General features: G+C 48.4%; 1 protein-coding gene across 4 annotated transcripts in view; it reads left to right on the forward strand.

Annotated features, from left to right (window-relative positions):
* YPEL2 (yippee like 2) overlaps nt 1–14926 on the forward strand; it is a 93538-nt gene that overhangs the window by 33248 nt on the left and 45364 nt on the right. Inside the window, exon 1 of one of the 4 annotated variants that reach the window (XM_045586374.1) lies at nt 12343–12653. The exons of the other annotated variants lie outside the window; for them this stretch is intronic. The gene's annotated coding sequence lies outside the window, so the exon portion shown is untranslated. Of the gene's footprint in view, nt 1–12342; nt 12654–14926 lie in introns of those variants that run through there. 4 annotated transcript variants of the gene reach the window in all.

Here is a 14926-nt window from a genome sequence, read left to right on the forward strand (position 1 = left end):
GTTGTTTGCTTTCAGCTGCCATGAAACTTGGCCGGAAGAGAAGAGATAGACACCCCTTCCCTTCTAGCCCCACCCCACCCCACTGGAGGGCTGCTGTTCCCTGTTCTGTGCCGCTGAGTGTTTTTAGATGCCTGGGGTTGGGATCAGGAGCAGTGCGGAGGACTTAGCTACTATGCTATTTACACATTGTGTTAAAACCATCACTGTTTTAATGGTTTTTAATGGTTTTTGAGTTATCAGCACAGTCATTGTGCCTGGGATGGTAACAAACGGCCAGCAGAGAGGTTGATTTTGTTGAATGTCTGGGTCTTCCAGGCTCTGTGGCCTGGGGGAAGGGCAGGCTGAGGGTTTTGTTTTGTTTGGAGGTGGGGGTGGGGGGAGTGTCCCAGGCTTGTCGGTCGCCAGTTGTTCGTAAGAGGCACAATTCCCCACCTCCTTGCCTGCCTTGGTCCTGGTCCTTTCCTGTGGTGACAGCTCTCGCTCCTGTCTGTATGTGGATTTGTTAGTCGTCCAGTTTCTAATGCTGTTACCTCTATCTCTGTCTTCGAGCACAAACATACACAGATCTGATGCATTCACATGTTGGTTGTTTCCCTCTTAGTTCCAAACATCCTGGTTAAAGAAATTTCCTTGACTTAAAGCTGCCGTTTAGCTTCAAAAAGGACTCTACATTATCCAAATTTAAATTCAACTGTGGTCCTTCCTGCCAAAGGTATGCCTTATATGGGGCTACTAACTGTAGGATTGTTGACATTAATGATGCTCCGTTTTGGTCAAGCAGGCCACACTGAGGCTGTTTTGAGCCAGTGGAAAAAGGAAAGCAGCAAAGGGATGGCAATGGGTAGGATATCCCAGGCGAAGAAAAGCAGAGGGCAGAGGTGTTCAGGTGCCCTTCAAATGGAGGATCAGGATGAATTTCCTTTCTACATAATCTTGTCACTTCCCAAGGATCTGTGGACCAAAGCACTGGATGCTCTGAAAACTGCATTCTTGCCGAAGCCGGTTTGGCTCAGTGGTAGAGCGTCGGTCTGCGGACTGAAAGGTCCCAGGTTCGATTCCGGGCAAGGGCATGTACATTGGTTGCGGGCACATCCCCGGTAGGGAGTATGCAAGAGGCAGCTGGTCGATGTTTCTCTCTCATTGAACTTTCTAGCTCTCTATCTCTCTCCCTTCCTCTCTGTAAAAAATCAATAAAATATATTTTTAAAAAGAAAAAGAAAAAAGGAAAGTGCATTCTTAGCATGAAGTGAATATTAAGCTCTGGAAAAAGAAGAATATTTTTTTGAACTTGCGCCTTCCGTGATGGAAAGCTGGGGCCTGCAGGCTAAGGGTATAGTTTTGTTAGAGTTGATAGTTTTCAATGATATTATCCTTAACAAAATAAAAGGTGATGGTACTTGACTTCCATCCTAAAGAACCAAACTTACTTGAATTTCACTTGGGAGCAGTGAATGTGACCTTGGGAGGTGGGGAGGTAAAAGTAAATTGGATTATGCTCCTCCCCTGTTTACCATTTTTCAGTCATAATCCAGCTGCCTTCTCTGAGGCCCTCCTCTCTTCCCTAACTTCTTCCTTATCTCCTACCAGCTGCAGCTGGTTTGTTTTTGTCACAGGGCCTTTCCTCCTGGCAGTTCCTCTTCCAGAATGCCTTTCCTCCGCGTTTCTGCAGGATTGGCTCCTCTCCTCCCTGCCCTTCAGCCTTTCTTAAGCCCCTTTACTTAATTTTTTCCTGAAGACCTTTAACACCATCTGGAAATGCCTTGTCTACTGGAGGGCCACACTGGAAGCTCCAGAGCTTCTCTGCCTTGCTCACTGCTGACAGTCATCCAGTTTCACTGGCTAAACTATCTATGTTGTTGGAGTGAATGAATGAATGAACGAATGACGTAAGAGCCAAGGCTAAGTCTCCAAGAGTAGGAAATAGTACTTTATTTTCAAGAGAAGAAGAGATGAGACAACACAAGCATTTTGACCAGTAATCACATTTCATTAATGCTAGGAGGCATTGTAAGTAGGGCTTTGGAACCAGAAAAATCTGAATAATTATCACTGTGATCTTGGGCAATTTGCTAAACTTCTCTAAATCTCTGTCCCTTATTTGTAAAATGGGACTAGTAATAGTTGCTATCACACAGGCTTGAGGGGAGGATTAAATGAGAGAATGCATGGAAACCAGATGCTGAGCCTGAGCACTTGGTCTTAGCTATTCGTGAACAGGCAGATGTTAATAGGTAGGGTTAATAGGTAGAGTCTCCCTCTCTGACTGGCAGATTCCCAAAACATTGATTTGAGAATGGGCAGTAAGAGGTAAAAACTACTAAATTATCCACATAAGAACGCATCAACCTAAGAGGTTATTTGAGCCAATCTAAGGAAGATTGCTTGAAGGTGGGAGAAAGCAAGGCTGGGATTGGATTACAAGGCAGTTAACAAGATTATGTGCCCTCTTGAGGGTGGTTATTTCAAAAGGTATGTTGACCTAGATGCTCAACAATGGGGACAGGGTTTGTTTAAGGCAAACGCAAACCTTTTACTAAAAATGTTATCTGTCGGAGGTGTGACGGCCCACCAGGAACTGTTAGGAATGTAAGATGAGATCACCCCGTCGGAGAACCCCTTTTTCATCCGAAAACGTCTTAACGTGTAAGTGAAGACAAGGGGTCACTTGGATCTTTCAGAACTGGAACGGAATTTAGAAATGCATCACTGTAAATAAATACCCCTATGGAAGAAGTAACTTTCATAGAAGTTTTTGGAAGGAAATGTCTTACTTGTTCTCCTTTTATCCTTGGATTAAGGTGGGGCAACTGAAAGCCGTTTACTGGGGCCATTGATTCCCCCCCACCCTTGTTTTCACCTCATTGAGGTGTCCTGCTCTTCGTTTTTTTGGAGGGACACTGTCTGAAGTAGCTGTGTATACCATGATACTCCATTTCTTATAAGGGTTTATATTGTTGATAACTTAAGCTGCAACTATAAAAAGTTAATGGAGCCGAAACCAGTTTGGCTCAATGGATAGATAGTCGGCCTGCAGACTGAAGGGTCCCAGGTTCGATTCTGGTCAAGGGTTGCGAGCACATCCCCAGTGGGAGGTGTGCAGGAGGCAGCTGATCGATGTTTCTAACTCCCTCTCCCTTCCTCTCTGTAAAAAAATCAATAAAATTTATTAAAAAAATTTTTTTTTAAATAAAAACAAGTTAATGGAGAAATTACTTTCAGAATCAAGTTCTCTGAAAAGCTTTGTCTCGTCCCAGAAACTGTTATGATTTTTCTTTAGACAGTTGGAAATTTACAGCTGATCACGTTTCTCTTTTTGCTTTGGCTGCCAGGAAGCACAAAGCCAAATTTGTGCTTGAATTTGGTAATCATAGGGCCCTGCATCCTAACTTTTTCTGATGTGAAACTTGTAGTTTTTATTTTCTTTAACTTCAAGTTAATGACTTATAACTTTTTATTAGTTAGGTATGTACTGGATTGGGCATTAACACCTGTTTTATGTATTACGTTGTAGAGATATAAACGCTGAGGCTCAACCTGGGAAAAGGGCTTACTTAAGACACAGAGCTAATTAGGGCAGAGCACAGACTATAAACCATACCTTTTGTTTACTAGGCCCAGGGCTCTTCCTACTCCTGTACATTCTGGAAAAACACCAGCTCCTGACTAAAACCCTAATAGCCCAGAATGTCTCAACACCAGGCAAAGCCTGCCTCCTCTCTGGTAGGGCAGAGGAGCATTCTGCCACGGAGGTGCCACTGTGCCACCCACATTCCCATTTCCTGGTTGAGTCAGCCACGTGGTGTGCTACAGGGCCGCCAGCCTCCCCTGAGGTCTGGAGAATGTGGTGTGTCCAGATCTGAAACTCGATTGCCAGCTCAGAGTGAAGACACCCTCTGGTGTCTGGAACTCAGTTTGTTGATCTCCAGGAAGGAAAGTTTGATGTTCAGGTGGCCAGTGATGCCCCCCAAGCCTCAGACAGAGTCTTCTGGGTGCCAGCCGTGGCTGCGTTTGATTGGACTGAAGAAAATGCTTTTATTTGATCTGATGCTAAATTTAGTTATAGGAAACACTAATTTTGTTTTCTTTTCCCATGGTGCTCCGGTTGGGAGGACCTGGGGCAAGAGGGCGCAGACTTGGAAGGCGTCCTGCCTGATTTCTATTTTGAATGAGAGGAGAGAACCTCTGGCCTGGGGCTGAAACTCAACCTTGGGTTTTGTTTTATTTTGCCGGGCGATAATCATTGAGCAGATAGAAGACCTTGGGGAGATAAGGATGAGTTAAACATGGCCTCTGTACCCAAGAGCAATTAAAGCAGATGTATTAGTAACGATAGAGGACAAAACAAGGTAGACTTTAAATTCATCACAGAGATACGGAGAAAAGGGGAGGCGGAGAAAAGGGGAGGCAGAGAAAAGGGGAGGCGTGGTGAAGAATAAAGAGGACTTCCACGTGTAGAAACACTCCAGTGGGTGCAGAGCCACAGAGGTGTGATCAGAAGAGGCAGCAGGTGGGGCAGGCTCCGCAGGCACAGGAGCTGTGGAAAGGAGGCTGCTGGGATATTGCCACCGTCTAGAATAGGGGTGTCGAACTCAATCAGAGAAGGGGCCAAAATCTAAAATCCAGCCTAAATCGCGGGCCGAATGGTTTACTGAACAGTCATAAACTGTCATTGTGATGGAAACGCAGCGGAGTGCAGTGATGATAGCGCGGTGCGGGCCACATTGCAAGGCCTGGCGGGACGGATTTGGCCCGCGGGCCTTGTGTTTGACACATGTGGTCTAGAACAACTCAGTGGAGGTGACCCGTGGCTTCCATTCACAGTGGCACTCCTGAGCCTGCAGCCTGTGAACAATGGCTGGTTGACAAAGATAATACCTAGGCTTCCCTCAGGGCTCTTCCATCCTGGCTGCCATCGAGAATTCCCAGCCCAACCCGAAGATGGATGCGCGGTCAAAATGCTCAGGATGAGGACTCTTAACAAAAGCAGGCGTTTAACAATCCCAAGAATTCGCTCCCAGGTTTCTCCAGTGCAGCCATCCCACATGTGCCTGAGGTCTGGAAATCTCTAAGGCAGTCGCTCTTCCTGGCAGAAACCAGCCGCCTCATTAATATCTCTGACCTTCGGCCTCCTTTCTCACTTCCCCTTCTTTTGTTTGTTTGTATGACTCCTGTGCGTGTCAGCCATTCTTGTACCACTCCAGTCCCTGTCTGTTGAAAGGATCCCTCCCAAAATTGACCCACCAGGTAGCAATGAATTCTCTCTCAGTATTTACTGCTTTAATGGCATAAACACGTACTGTGTAAACACCAATAGGGCTGCTTCTGGTCCGTTTTGCTTCTGTGATTCTGAACTTGTTTCCTTCAGGGTTTGAGGCAAGACGTGCCCCACACATGACTGCAAGCCGTACAGCCCATTAGCAGGAAGATACTGAAAACGAGCTTTTCTTGTGGCCTAATCTCTTGACTCACCTTCTGGTTCAGGTTATTCCCTACTCTCGTTTGTTTTCTCGGGTTTCTGTAATTAAAAGTTGTAGCATTGCGCCAACCCTGAGACTCTGAAAATGTTTTAGAGAGAACTTAACATCGTTATCGCGTTATAATTACTTGATTTCGACTCTCCCTCTGGGAGATACCCTGCTTAGTGCCCTAGGAGGCTCAGGAACCTAGGAGGCACACATCCAGGCCTGGCTCTGGCTTGTGTAAACTGAAGAATCCATGAGGGCTGGGAGGGGGAGGGCCCAGGATTCAAATGCTGATTCTGGTACTTTCCAACGGGTCACCTTCCATAAGGCCTGCCTCCCCGGGTTGTTGTGAGGATTAACCCAGAAAATACATACCCAGGGCCCCCTCCCGGACCCACAATAGGAAATGAAGAAATTGTCCTGGAGGCTAACTGACTGGTTGCTGCAGAGCCTCAGGTGACTCCTCCCTCCCTCCTCCCCACACTCCCACCTCTTCCACCAAGGCCTTTTGCAGCTCTCCCTGCCAGCCAGCCAGACTTTGGGCTGGAGATGAGGGATGATTAACCGGTCCTGGCCTCCGGCCAGCCATGGCTCACAATCTAGTAGGAAGGCTGACCCATCAGCAACCAGCTTGTGGAGGTTTCTCCAACGCTAGGGAAAGGCTGTGTTGGCACAGGGCACGTCCCCCCTTGGTGTGCCAGGCGTGGAAGAGAAAAGAGGCTGTAATTTTTCTAAAGCCGACCTGCCGTTCCCATGACAGGAGGAATCCACCCCCTCTTCCTCCTGACTACGTTTCCTTTCCTTCAAGATATGGCAACAGTAGGTGACCGTTTAATCCTTAGAACAAAATATGTCCCTCTTTGTCCCCATGAAGGCCAGGACTTGAGACCTACAGGCCTTTCTTTGGAAAGTGCCTCTGCCTGTTCTTTCTCATGAGTTTTAAGTTTAATTTCCAAATTCCAGTTGTGGAGAGGCAGGGAAGGGAGCCCAGCCACAGATGTCAGAGTCTAGAGTTTTGGATTTATTTGATTTGGGAGATTCAAGTGGGGAAGCCAGAGGCATGCTGACAGCTGAACAATGAAGTTGTATTGACAGATCGAGGATGGATGGGGCCACACAGCACCCATAGTCCAAAGGACATTTGTCTATTTAGTAAATAATAGTTGATACTGGAGTGTGTGAGACACAGATGGCAATCAAATAGTGACTTGAATAAAAACACTACCACTGTGAAAAGTGCTCTGCGTGTGGAAAAGGGGGCCTGACTTAACGGGGCGTGGAGGGCGCTCTGCAGAGGGCTTCCTGGGCAGGGAACTTGTGAAGATGGGCCACGTATCTCTTTTAAAAAAAATATATTTTATTGATTTTTTTACAGAGTGGAAGGGAGAGAGAGAGAGAGCACTAGAAACGTCAATGAGAGAGAAACTCGACCAGCTGCCTCTTGCATACCCCCTACCGGGGAAGTGCCCGCAACCAATGTACATACCCTTGACCGGAATCGAACCTGGGACCTTTCAGTCCGCAGACCGATGCTCTACCACTGAGCCAAACCGGCTTCGGTGGGCCACGTCTCCTGCCCTACTTTCAGCAATGTCTTCTTGATGCATCTTCTAGGGTTGTCTTAGATCAGGGGTGAGAAACCTTTTGCCTGCCAAGGGCCATCTGGATATTTACAATATCATTCTCAGGTCACAAAATTATCAACTTAGAAATTAGCCTGCTAGCGATCAGACTTTCAAACCTCAGAGGGAAAGTGGGGGAGAGTGGGGGTAAAGGGAAGAGATCAACCAAAGGACTTGTGTGCATGCATACGGGCCTAGCCAGTGGCCATGGACAATAGGGGGTGGGGGCATATGTGGAGAGGGGTTTGGATGGGAATGGGGGGATGAGGACAATTACGTGATACCATAATCAATAAAAAATAAAAATTATTATATATATATATATATATATATATATATATATATATATATATATATATATGTTAGCCTGCTATATTTGGTCAATTAACTTACCCCTGATGCCTTGGCAGGGCCAGGCCAAATGATTTTATAGGCCCCCCCCCCCTTTTTTTATAGTCCTTATATGGCCCTCGGGCTGGACATTTCCTACCCCTGTTTTGTTTTTGTTTTTTAATTATTTTTTAAATACATATATTTTTTATTTCAGAGAGGAAGGGAGAGAATGAGAGAAACATCAATGATAAGAGAGAATCATCAATCAGCTGCCTCCTGTTTCTGCACATCCTGCAGCCCAGGCATGCGCCCTGACCCGGCATCGAACTGTGGCCTCCTGGTTCACAGTTTGATGTGTAGCCACGGAGCCACACTGGTCTGGCATTTCCCACCCCTGTGTTATAGATCATAATTCAAGGTGAGCTGTGTCTGGTCTCTCTGTGGGTGCCAGATCATGGAGAAAATGTATCTCTTTTGTTTTCACCAGGATTGTCATCTCAGAACATGGCCAGATACAAAACAGGACTGATGCTGAGGGAGGCAGTCTCCGGGGGTTGGAAGAAAAGGGCAGGTCTGGCCCTCTTTTACACGTGGAATAACGAGGCAAGCTTCGTGGCCCCCTTCTCGGCCCGAACTAAGCCTGACACTCATTTTCCCCTAACTCAGTCATTTAATGCAGTAGCTCAGACCGCCCCAGGGTTTTATGGGGACCACCCCAGGAGAAAGAAGGTTCCTGTGTTGACAGTCTTAAGGGTTTTTCTAGGGGTCCAGAATGCCACCCAGATGATGCAAAGATGGTGTGAAGGGCCAGAGGAGGCGAAACGGGAAATGTCTCTGCCATCAGACAACAGCCAGCGAAGCCACCAGTGGTCCGTATGGTGGGTGGATGGGAGACACAGCATTGAGTCTTAGACTCCTGCCAGCCCAAGTGAGTTGAGATCACAAGAGTTTGCTGCCTTTTGAACTTAGTGGCATATAAATGGTGTGTAAATGTCCCAGTCATGTCCAGCATTAGATTGATTTTTCTAGTTGATTTGAGAGAAAGGGAGAGGGATGGGAAGGGAGAGAGAAACATTGATTTGTTGATTCACTTATTTTTGCATCCATTGGTTGCCTCCTGCATGTGCCCTGACCGAGGATAGAATACACAGCCTTGGGAAGACACTCGAACCATCTGAGCTACCCGGCAAGGGCCAGAATTAGATATTTTATATGTCTTGCATAGGGGTAAAGTAAGTAAGGAGATTTAAAAAATATCAGTGTTATAGGGCAGCATGGTTTCATGGGTGGTCATGCATTTACTCAGTTGACACCAAGAATCTCCAGTGAGCTGGACACTAGGTAGGAGTCCTGGGCCAACCATGGCTCTGGGGCGGGGCTGGGTAGACTGGACTTATGGCTTCAATAAGTTCCCAGGCTGGTGGGGAGACAGACATAGGAACAGTGTGATAAAGGACCCGGGGGCGGGAGGTAGGTGGAGAAGGCGGCCACCAGCTGTGCTTTTTGTCTCATTTGAGCTAGTATTAATGGGCGAGAGGCATGGACCAGCAGAGAAGCTAGGTTAAGGTGTTGCAGGAGGCTGAAACAACTTGAGAAAAGGCAGTGCGGGAGCTTGGTTCGCTGGGGAAACAGGTTTGGAGCGAGGTGGGAAGGTGATGAGAAGATAAGCCACCAGGTTCTTGGTGCCACCTGAGGTGTCGGGCTGGGTCCTGCAGGCTGCCGGGAAACCTGAGAGAGATGCGATCAGATTGTGTGGTATAAATAGAATTCTAGAATGGGCTGGCGAGGTAAGCGCTGAGTCAGGGAGCCCAGTCAGGAAGCTCTCCCCGCGGTTCAGGATGGGAGAGGATGGGGGTCACTCAGTGAGTGCTGCCCCGGTGGAGGGTGGCCTTCAGAGGCAGAGCCAGCCGTCCAGGGGACCGATGAAGTGTGACAAAGAAGGAAGAGAAGAAACTCAAGGTTGTTTTCTGTTTGGGCAACTGGGCTTCCAGAAGGAAGGAATAGGATTGGGGTGAAGGTGGTAGGAGCCAAAGGGAAGGAGAAAGATGGTGTAGTTGGAAATGCCATCCGAGCCGGGACCGGTTTGGCTCAATGGATAGAGCGTCGGCTTGGGGACTGAAAGGTCCCGGGTTCGATTCCGGTCAAGGGCATGTACCTTGGTTGTGGGCATATCCCCGGTAGGGGGTGTGCAAGAAGCAGCTGATCGATGACTCTCTCTCATCGATGTTTCTAACTCTCTATCTCTCCCTTCCTCTCTGTACAAAATCAATAAAATATATTAAAAAAAAAAAAAAAAAAAAAGAAATGCCATCCGAGGTGCCAGACAGAGGCATCCTTTGGAATCCCGCTCCAGGTTTCAGGAGCGGGAGGCAGAGGTTCAGAAGACTTGGGTGTGGGTGAGAACACAGTCATTCACACAGGGGTGGGGGTGGGGGGAAGAGCACCTCCAAGGAGGAGGAGGATGGAAGAGGAGCAGCCAGGGAGCCGTGAGAGGGGCACCATGAGGCAGGCCCACCAGGGAGAGTTGTAGGGACAAGCAGCCCATGAGAGAGCTGAATAGTGTTCGCATTCAAACGTTTTAGTGTTTGGGCTTGGCACGCTGGATCTGCCCATATTTTTGTTACTCAAAAGCCTGGTTGTGATAAATGATATTCCTGGAGCAGTGCCAGAAGGCGCTGCAGCCCTTCCATTCCTCTGAGCGCCTGCATTGCCGGGTCCAGCCAGGCCATCAGAAAGCCGCGCGCTCAGGCTGCCCTGACGTGACCCTGTCAGAGTCTGTTTTACTGCATTGGAGCCCTTTGGTGTTTGCTCTGATGTCTGTTTCCGTGGAGGGACAGTCTCGCCAGAGGGTTTACTTGGTGGGAACTTTTGGGGTGCTTGTCCACGGGGTCACTCATTGTCTCCTACTCATAGGATGTCTCTGAGAAACATTTGTATCCCGAACAACCAAGTTTCTTTGATTTTATAGAAAATATAAACTGTGTAACTGCTGTTTTCTTCTCTGCCTTGGTTACTGGGGAGTTCAAAGCCAAATTTGCCATTGAAATTCAGTAAATGTTTAGCAGTTTAATAGCATGCCTTTTATACCCTAACTCTCCTTTTTTCTTCTATTACTCCTACCCTGATTCCTTAACCTATTTTAATAGTATTGTCTTGCTTATATTTTTTGTGAGCCTCTTTAAATCCTTTTTGGAACTAGGAGTTGTATAAAAAAGAGAAGGAAGCCATCCTGAATGTCCTTGCCAACTTATCTTCAAACAAGTAAGCCAGTCTCTTTACATTATTATTATTTTTACTTAAAAAAATATTAAAAAAAAAAATATATATATATATTATTGATTATTTTTTTCCCCCAGAGAGGAAGGGAGAGGGATAGAGAATTAGAAACACCGATGAGAGAAAAGCCTCCTGCACACTCCCTTCTGGGGATGTGCCCGCAACCAAGGTCCATGCCCTTGACTGGAACCGAACGTGGGACCCTTCAGTCTGCAAGCCGACACTCTATCCACTGAGCCAAACCGGTTAGGGCTATTATTATTTTTATATAGGAAGGCTTATTTAGAAAGTCACAGAGATAGAATAAGTGAGCTGTAGGAAAATGGGCTCAGGAACCTAGTTACAGGCAAAAGAAAGGGTCCTTGGAGCTTGGGAGAGAGAAGGATTAAAGGTAACTTCCCTCGGGGAAAGGGGAGGGGACAGGAAAGGCGCAGACGTGCTCCCAAGAGGGAGAGCACCCCATTATTTTTCTTATTGAAATTGTAGAAACAACCCAGAGAGATACCTGATCTCTTCATTGCCAGCTAATAACAACAGCTATTTTTTCTAGTACATTACCCTCAAGTTTCGGGATTTTCTGGGGGCACTGCCTTGTCTCTGTGCAGATGTTCACACAGATGCATCCTCCCTGGGGCCTCCAGGCAGAACACTGACCTGAGGCCATGTGGTGAGCACATTGCTGTGTGAACAGATGCTGCAGAGGCACATCCAGCAGCCATCGCTGAGCAGACTGCGGCTGGCATGTCCCGCGGCCTCGTTGAAGTCAGGGTCTTAGCAGGACAAAGGTTGGTGGGCGGATGCTCTGCTGGCAGAGACGTCATTACAACATGGAATCAGGACTTTGAAAGCTGAAGGAATCCTAGAGATCACGGAGGGATTATCGTCTGACAGATAATCCCCATGAAACCAAGACGAGGCCTGGTATCCAGGATAGGATGAATGGTTGGTTTTGTTTGTGAAAGAGAGTGGTTTCTTGAATCTCCAGGCTGGTGTTTATTATCCACTGAGTGGATTTGGAGTGCCACCTGGCTCCAGTGCCATATAGTGGGAAACCCTGAAACATGAAACACAATGACATGATTTTCCTGTGCAACTTGCATGTCAGCTTCATGGCATTTTTTTTTTATATATATCTTATTGATTTTTTTTACAGAGAGAAAGGGAGAGAGCTAGAAACGTCGATGAGAGAAACATCAACGAAACATCAACCAGCTGCCTCTTGCACACCCCCTACTGGGGATGTGCCTGCAACCAATGTACATGCCCTTGACCAGAATCGAACCTGGGACCTTTCAGTCCTCAGACCGATGCTCTACCACTGAGCCAAACTGGCTTCGGCTTCATGGCAGTTTTAAATGACCACAGCCTTCTCTCAACAGTGTAAAGATTGTATTTTTTTTTTTTAAAGATTGCTTAAAATTTATTCTTAGAGGGAGGGGAAGGAAGAGGGAGAGATAGAAAGAGAAACATCCATGTGAGAGCAAGACATTGATTGGCTGCCTCCTGCACACCCCATTGGGGATTGAACCCACAACCCCGAGCATGTGCCCTGACCGGGAATCAAACCAGCAACATTATGGTGCGGGGGACAATGCCTAACCAGCTGAGCCACACCAGCCAGGGCTCATGGCAGTTTTCCTAGGGGCATTTCAGTGAAGTTCTCACCAGTGGTTCCGTCCTGGGATTGGTAGAGACGGCGCCGATCGCAGAGGCCCCTTGTCCTCTGCACTAAGCGATGGAGTAGTCTGTTGTTTGGAATGACATAGTAATACCAGATCCCCAGCTAAGCCACAAAAACTCACCTAAACCACAGTGTACCTTTAAGTGGATTAAGTTCGGTCCTAACCCTCTAACCACCATGAGTCAACTGGAGACAGGAGCGCTGCTCCGAAGGTCCTGTGAATCAGCAGTTCCTGTGCTTTTTCATGCTTGCTGGCCAGGACAGTGACAGCTAATCAAGGTAATTGAGGACTAGCCATCCAAGTGTGCTGAATGCTCCCCTTGCATGATCTCATCTGATTCTTTTGTCTCCTCCGTGAGGTAGGCACTGTTTGTTGTTCCTCCCTTTTAGGCAACTTGCTTAACGGCGGGGCAGCTAGTGAGAGGAACCAAGACTGAATCCCAGTCCCTCTGCCTTAGATCCTGCACCCACCACTGGACTCCACTGCCACCACTCCTCCTGCTTGGCAGCCCAGGGAGACTGGGTCTCTCCGCTCCCTGGCCTGGGTTCAGGATTCTGGTGACATTAGGAATGGGGGGGAGGTCAGTTCTCCTGGGATAAAGGCCATCCACAGCCTTTCTGTTTCTCTTCTCTGTATTGTCTCCAGTACCAGAAATGGCTGGTCTGTTCCCTTCCTGTGCTGTCACCTGTTTATTGACTCCAACGGAACAGGGCTGCTGGTCCTGCTCCCACGCTCCTGTCCTGTCCTCAAAGCTAGCAGAAAGCCTTCCTCGGGCTTTCTAAGAGTTCCCACTATATATATATATGGTCCTGTAAATGCAAAGCATGGGCATAGATGCCAGTGACAGGTCTTTATGGGTTTTATGGAGCCTGGAGACCCAGAGTAACTTCGCCCCCCCACCCCCCCTTCTCATTACTTGGGAAAGGGGAGGGGCCTCAGTCATGTCTGCTACCCTCCATGGGGGGGTGGGCTGGTCCAGTCAGCAGCCCAATGAGAGGCAGAGGGACTTCAGGTCCATGGCCGCCTCTCCGGTGTGCTCTGCACCGCTGAGTTCAACGGGCACAAAACGACTGAAACACAGTCTCTGCTCTCGTGGAGGAAACGGGCAGAAAAGGGTAATTTCCCTTTCAGTGGGGTGTTAGCTAGAGGTGAGCACAGAGGAGGGGCCAGTAAGCCCAACGCTGAGGTGACTTGTGAGCTCAGTCTCCATGGGCAAGGAAGGGCCTGGCGAACAGAGCTGGGAACGGTGTGTCGGGCTGAGGGAACGGCATCAGTGAAACTTTCATGAGTGAGATGCAGGGGTGGTGTGTGAGGAGGGACCGCAGAGTTTGGCTGCCAGATCTGAACGCGTAGGGGAGTTCCGGGGACACGGTTGACCCTTTAAATGTCAGTCCATGGTGGAGTGTAGAGTGTGAGGTGGTGATGCGTCTGAAGCCGTTTATGGGTGTGTGGATGAGAAAGCAGTGGCAGGTGGCGGTCAGCGGCCGTACACGTTGGAATTCATTGTATACTAACCACATTCCGGGCACCTGTGCGGGGTACTTCAATGGGTTAACTTCCTTAGTTCTCACACGAGTCCTGTGAGGCAGATACTCCTGTTCTTCGATGAGGAAGGGGAGGTCCACAGAGATTATGTAACTTGTCTGGGGATCGCACGGCTAGTCAGTGATAGAACTGGAATTTGAAATATCTGAGTCTGGGTCCAGAACCTGCCTTAACCACTGCCCCCCGTAGTGCCTGTCTGAAGGCCGTGAAAGTGGTGGCATGGTCAAGTCTGCTTTTAAAATAGACTGTGCTGGCTGACAGCAGAGAGTGGCTATAAAGGGCACAGGAGGCTCCTGGGCCTGCCGGGGCCGTGTGCCAGCATTGTGAATATGCACTTACATCATCTCATTTAATCCTCCCAGCCCTCTGCAGGCTGGTATTATTAGCGTTTGGGGAAGCCGAAGGTCAGAGTGGTTGAATAACTTGCCCCAGATCACTCGGCCGGAAAGGAGCAGAGCGGGTTTGTGATTCCAGATCCCACGTCTTCTGCAGGCAGTCTTCGCCTCCCCTCCACCGAAACATCCCACAGACACAACACGGCACCCACAGAACCGCCAGCACACCGGGCGCCGCCTGTGGTTGGAGGTGTCACTTCCCCTGTGAGTTCCACCTTCGCAGCTTCTGTGGCGCTGGGTGTGTGTCAGGAGAGCTTTGCTCCCACGCCCTTCGAGTTCCTTCTTGGCGTACCTTCATCCCTCTCTCCCTCCCTCCATCCTGGGGACACACACAGCTTCTGTGTTGAGTCCCAGCTGCAGTCGGGGGCCCTTGGGGAGCGGGCCTGTCCGTCAGGCGGACCAGCCCATTTCGGCCCGAGCTCCCTCTCCTATGCATGTGGCTCTCAGTGGTACATCATAAACATAGTCCTCATATTTTCTTTCTGTGCTGGTCAGCGGGAGCCGGCCGGGGGTAGCAAGTCTTCCTTTAATTTCAACTGTGATGGATTATCACTTCCTTTAAAACGGTGTTTCATTTGTACCTTTGCCCGGAGGTTTTTAAACTATGGAGC

Source organism: Pipistrellus kuhlii, unplaced genomic scaffold (genome assembly GCF_014108245.1).
Source record: "Pipistrellus kuhlii isolate mPipKuh1 unplaced genomic scaffold, mPipKuh1.p scaffold_m20_p_22, whole genome shotgun sequence".
Taxonomy (NCBI): Eukaryota; Metazoa; Chordata; class Mammalia; order Chiroptera; family Vespertilionidae; genus Pipistrellus; species Pipistrellus kuhlii.